The following is a 7,107-nucleotide window of genomic DNA, read 5'->3' as shown; positions in this document are numbered from 1 at the left end:
GGGAACTATTTATTTTGCCACCCTAGGTTCCCTAGCAACTGTGGCTCTTAGTATTTATCCAAACTATTTTATTCTATCATCCTGGGTTGCCCGAAAATGATGGTTTAGTTGTAACGCCCCAAAACCCAACCTAAAAGTTTAAACCGAATCTCGAAGGTCACATTAGTCACCAAAGTGATCGTAGGAAAATTTTTAAAAAATAAATTATCTCAAACTCCATCACATTCATATTTATCTCTTTACGAACCAAGAACTTTTAATCTTATAGATCTCAAACAGAAAAATTACAGTTAAGTTTAATTTATAAACAAAGTAAAATTTACGAGAAAAAAAACAAAAACAGAACTTGTACCACAGTTTTTGTAAAACCTTACAGTTCAAAATAGTATAACAAAATGGAAACTGAAAAGAAAAACTGTTAATTTATTTGTAATCGTGATTGTCCGAGACCTCTGTATACTGAGTCTAGCGTTAGAATTCAGAAATGTACCTACAAGGGGAACACTAAGGGGTTGAGCTACATGAGCTCAGTGTGAGTTAAAAACGATAAACAACAGATTTACAGAAGAAAACTTCAGACGAAAGTTCAATAGCAAAACCTACTTACAGAGATAGGCAAAAATAGAAAGCAAATTTGGAACCAACATCCCAAGACACGTAACAGTCAAGCACACCAACTCACACACAGAATACCCAACATAAGCATTATTCAATTAGATAGAATACGGTCCAATAGTCTTACACCCAGAACACCCAAACAAATGCATATGAATGTAGTCAAGAATTAAAAACCCACCCATCCAGCCAAAACACTTTTTCGATCCTCAATCACCCCCCAAAAGAGCAATTTAAGCTCATCGAACCAAACACACCACATAGGACCTCGAAATGCCCATCCAACCCTACACACCATGTATGTGGTTTAAGCCACTCAGATAATAATACACAACAAGGCTGGCGTATATGCTGTACAGTGCATTGCGGTAAATTACTGTACAGACAAGCTGCAGTTAAACTACCAGATTAGACCAGAATTAGTCTTCCTTCTTTCACAACCAACCGAAATATTTATTTTATGCAAGTATATATATGCATACAATCTCACAAAAATGATGAACACGTCGACAGAAAATCAGACAGAAATAGATATGCATACACACCCAACAAATCGGGTTCAGAATCAATCATCTCACACAACAATCACATATAACATATAAACCGATGCCCTGTTCAGAGTCTTAATTACCTTCACTAAAGATTAGCCAAGGGTTGAAACACACAGATACAATCTCATATAAAAAACATACACAGAACCAAAATAAGTGCCTTAAGACCACACGGTCGTGTAGAAAAAAACCTAACTCGTGTAGGGGTCAAAATAGCCATACGGAGGGAGGCACACGATCGTGTGGCAGAGGCACATGCCCATGTGAGCCAGGGAAACGACCGTTTGAATAGGTCATGTAACTCACTGCCCATTTGTGCTAAAATAGAGTACAGGGCAAACACGGCCTTGTGAGGGTCTCACACGCCTGTGTGCCCACCAGACATGGTCGTGTGTCCAAAACACATGCCCGTGTGGGATCCCTAAATCCCCAAATTAGCCACACGACCGTGTGGCACCAAATCAATAAATCCCTAATTTCCAAACACACAGGCCCATATGCCAATGGGACACGGCCATGTAGAAATCGACAAAAATCCCTAAATCGGCTACATGGCAGTGTGGCGCCAAAACTTGCCGAAAAACCCTAATCCTAAAAGCACACGGTCATGTGAATCGGCCCACGCCCATGTGGTCACCTATGTGGTCACAAAAACACCCACAAAGAGCCTGAAAATCGAGTTTTCTGGTCATTAAATCGACCTCCAAACATGACGTTTCATAAAGTAATCACAACGCACTAAATCTCAGGAGATTATAACCGACACGAACCTCAATTGCTCATTTACCAGAGCACACAAAAAGATTGCCAAATTCCACAACAAATAAACAATTCACAAATAAATTAAAAGAGGTTTGAATCCCACACCTGATTCGCGACCAATGACGTCCAGACACCGAATCAATGACAAGGAAGCGAAGCTCTCCAAAATCCCCAAGCAAATCCGTTTTCAAAAGAAAAAAAAAGAAGAATAAAAAAACGAAAAGAAGCCAAGAAAAGAAAACAAAAGAACGTCCAGAAAACAAATAAAAATAATCCAAAAAAATAATAAAATAAAAGTAATAATAAATAGTTATATATATTAACTTAAAACAAAACTACTACTTAACAATACAAAACGAAATAAAAAAAAAGTTTCTCCAAAACGCACATGCAAAGACTAGAACCTAGAACATTGAGGTATACTAACACTCACTAAACCACCAAACCAGCAAGCCCATTCTGACATTGAACGACGCAACTAAGCATAATAGCATACCCTACTTTCTAACCCTAACCACAAAACTTAAAACTTATAACCCCAAAATTCAAGTGTTACATTAGTATTCGCTCACAACCCTCAGGGAATTGGAGTTATTTTATTCTATCACCCCAGGTTGCCCGACAACGATGGCTTTTAGTACCTGTTCAACTAATAATGGTGACCCTATGGCATGCCAACTATACCTAGACTACATCTAACATCATTTAACGAGGCAATAGCATCATAATCATCATTATCACTCATATCATCATAGCACCAATATCTCATTACTATATATAATACATTTATACATGCACATATAAATCACAATTCAATCATTCATGGCTTGATTTTGACATTTTTTTATATCAATTCTTCATCATAGCCTTAGGTAAAGATACAATTACCTCAACATTCATTTCATATTCATTATTAACGACTTACTAGACTACGAACGAGTTATTGAGAGTGGGTTATAAAAGCATAAACCGATTCCACTATTCGTTGTTCGCCTTCGGCTTTGACCTTCAACATTTTAACATCATTGTTAGCTACATATGATAATACGATTATAACAATTATATTATTTTGTAATTATCAAAGGTATAGCTAATAACAAGCAAAATTACATTATTTACAAATAAGTCCCTTTTTAATCTAAATATCTAAATCACTCATATATCTCGATATTAGGTTTTTAATTAAAATCCAATTTCATATTCTTTCATTGGGAACATTTTACTTTAAATCTATAGTATAATTTCTTAAGAGATTTCAATTTATTCAATTTAGTCCCTAATATCTCAAAATTTTCTAATTAATTTCATCACTTTTATATACTCTTTTAACTTAGTCCTAAGATGCTCAAGACTCATACCTCAAAATCTCATCAAAATTAAGCTTAATTTCACTAAGTATTCTTCTTGGTAACTTGACTTAACTTCATTAGTCTCAACAATTAACTAATGGGCTAGATAAAGTAAGTTCTCTACATGAAAATTCTACCAAAAATTCAAAGATAAACCTTATTATTTACCTTCAATTTTGACCGGCCATGGAAGAATTCTCAACCCTTTTTCTCTCTTGCTATAAATGGTGGTGGATAGAAGAAAATTAATGACATAATGGCTTTCTTCTCTTTCCCACTTACCGTTTTTATGTATACACCTTAATAATTTTATGATTAAACTTAAGTAATTATGTTCAGTTAGTTAATTAAAGGTCACCATATATGATAAATTATATTTATAATGATAAGTGGATTTCATCATGACTTCCAATTCAAGAAGTAATAATGGTTAAATAACCATTAGTTCATTTGCTTATTTGCTAACCAAGTTCTCATGAATTTTTTTAATTAAAATTTAATAGCGATTGCACTTTTATAATTTAATTCTTGTACTATAATTAAGGATAAATTATAAAAATTGTAACTTTTGTTTGCCTCATAGTACATTTTAGTCACATATATTTGAAATGTTACGTTTTAGTCACATATATTATTGTTTTGTTACGACGTTGTCACTTTACAGTTAAGCTTTGTTATCTTCCCAACGACAATCCTATGTGGCAATCCAAATGGTTTTTAAATGCCAACTTGGATGTCCAGCTGGGATAAGAATAAATTTTTAATTAAATAATTTTAACTAATTAAAAATTTTAAATTAATTAAACTGAAAAAGAAAAACTCTATTGGATATCTAAGTTGGCATTTAAAACCCATTTGGATTGCCACGTAGGATCGTCATTAGGAAGATAATAGAGCTTAATGGCAGAGTGACCACTTCGTAATAAAAAGAAAATGTAAATGACTAAAACGTAACATTTCGAACATAAGTGACTAAAATATAATCTAAGGCAAATAAAAGTGACTACTTTTATAGTTTACCCTGTAATTAATTGCTTTCTCAATTTAATAATTTGATAATTTTATAATATATTCTTGTAATAAATACATAAATCTTCTATTCATGATTTCACGGACTAATTAAATTTAAGGAATTCGGTTTCAAAATCGTATTTTTTTCGACATTGACTAAAATCGAATCGTGACAACTAGAACCAATGCAAAACTGACTATATTTTTCACATTATAAGCAGAATGGGCTACAGAAACAAAGCACCTAGAAGACACGACAATAACATATGAAAAACAATCAAACTTACATACGAATCATATCACCAACAGCCACACCTTAAAATGACTAAGAAAACAACTTCAAATGATCTACACTCCCAAATAATTTAATGATATAAGGATGGCATCCCTAACAACCTCAATATAGCTAGAGTTATAATCAGTTAATGATCAAACACTAATCTAGTAAAACTAGATAATGAAAACTCACAACATAAAATTTATTTAAAATGATATTTATATAATTTATTATATACGTTTCAATCACTCTGAGACAAAGATGAACTGAGAATGTTTTGGGCTGAGAATGATCGAGGGCTTGCAAGATAAAAGATAAACTATGGGGATGTCACTCTAAAAGAATGTTTCAGTCACTCTCCTATGCTTAAGTTGGATGGGTTGTTGTGGAAAGATTAAGAGATTATTTGGGCAAAGTATAGTAAATATGTAAGCTCATACTTCATAACAAATATACCTAGGTCTTTTATATTGAGGGTGTCTCGGGGTCTTAGGTCGCATGAGAGTGCATATTGAGTCTTAGTCATCAAAGGCTGATGTCTTTTCTAGCAAGGTTGCTCATGTAGTCCACTTGTTGTCCCTACCCCTTGATAATTGGCAAGTACTATTTTTGCTTCTTGATAAAGACTTGTTAATTGCCCATTGTGTGATAGTTGAAATATTATGGACATTCTTCTCTTGGGTTAAGTAGTTTGCTTTGGCTTGATACCTATTCTTTTGGGCTTATTCCTCTTATATAATAATATGTCCTCCTTCAAGTCTGAGGTGAGTTATGAAGTGACTGGGTAAGGACCTATATGAGTCAAGCACCATGACATGAATTGCTTCAAGAGCTTTTCATGATGATACTTATCACCTTGTTTAGCCGTGATGAGGGTTTAGTAAAGGTTGAATAGGCTAGCATTTATTATAAGTTGAGAAATATTATTTTCAATTGCATTTTGCTGATGAAGATTTGGTCTTAGTAGTGTTGCCTTTGTCGAGAATTTGTAGAGAGTTTGCCAAAGGTTTGAGCTATATTGATAGGACCGAATTTAGAGTATTGAAATCATGCTATACATTCCTAGGTCATCTAAAGTGTCTGAGGTATTCAAGAGAGGAGGTAATTGCAAACATATCCTCTAGGGTAATATGTCTTTATGATATTTTGATATGGACACATGACGTTGAAGTTGGATGGTTGCTAGCTTGATTGGTTTGTGTATCCAAAATTAATCAAATTATGAACGACTTTTTACAAGCACACGGTGACCAAGTTATAGTATAAAGTTTATAATGAGAACTTTTAGGAAGTATTTCCAAAGATCATTCCTTAGAGAAAGTTAATTGTAGATTTAAGTCTTCGATTTATTACAATACTCTAAACTAATGAGTTAACTACCAATCTAATTGGACTAAAGGATATTAGCACAATCAAATATAAACTAAACCATTCAATTGAAAGACACTATCTCTAACAAATTGATCTATCTAGTAGCTAGTGAACAGAATGTTAATCTAACTCCTTATGCAATTGTTAACCCTAGGCCTTATCAATCTCTCAATTCGACTCGAAATCTATAGTTCAACCTTAGAGCCACAACTTTCTCTTCTTAACCTTAGCATACATTAGGTTTCTCAACTCAATAGTGCTTAACAAAGTTGATTGATTCGGTTAATTAGAGTTTGTCTCCATTTTCCCTAGTCTAGGATTTTGCCTGAGCTTGTGAATCTTAGATCTATCAATCAACACAAAAAAAATTAACATAATTCATCAAATCAACACTTGATCCAATTTCACAATAGCTTATAGATCTAACAATTAACCAATAAGAAACGTTACCCAATCATGGAAATAAAAGTTAATGCAATTTCATTGAAAACAAACATTGCAACACATATCAAACAAAGAAATTAAAGCAAAAGTTAGAAATGATTAACCAAAAGTGTTGATTAGATCTAAAAAAATCTCCAACTCTTCAAAAGACAAAGTTGTTCATGTCTAAGCTCGAGCTCTCCAACATAATTGGGAATCACACATAAGAAAATTAAAAGAAATCTAGATACAAACTAAAATTACAAAGTATAATTGAAAAAATAAGCTTAATTCTTTTGAATTTCTGGAAATTTGATATTTATAACATAAGCCTTAGAGTAGCACAATATCCGAAATGCCTTGTTAATTAGCTTTCTACAGCACAACGTTGCAACCTCCATCAACGGCATTGCGACATTGATGTAATTTTCCAAATTTTTCTGTTGCGGTAACTGTCACCCAATGGCAGTTCTAAGCATGACTGTCACGACTTCCAACATGATGGCTGCAAAACAGCAACATTATTATGTTGAAAGCTTCAATGTTGCAACGTTGTACTCAATGTTGGGCTGCTTTGAGTGGCTCAATCAACCTATCCTACATTCAAAAGTGCACAAGATGAAATCTAACCAAACCAAGTTTATTTGAATGCTAAAATTCAAACTAAAATGCATATAAAACCTATCACATAGACTAAGTAAGCAAAACTCTAAGTGATGCTAAACCCTAACAATTTCACTTTAAAACA

This window comes from Gossypium hirsutum, chromosome A10 (genome assembly GCF_007990345.1).
Source record: "Gossypium hirsutum isolate 1008001.06 chromosome A10, Gossypium_hirsutum_v2.1, whole genome shotgun sequence".
Classification (NCBI taxonomy): domain Eukaryota; kingdom Viridiplantae; phylum Streptophyta; class Magnoliopsida; order Malvales; family Malvaceae; genus Gossypium; species Gossypium hirsutum.
This window is presented reverse-complemented; position numbering follows the sequence as displayed.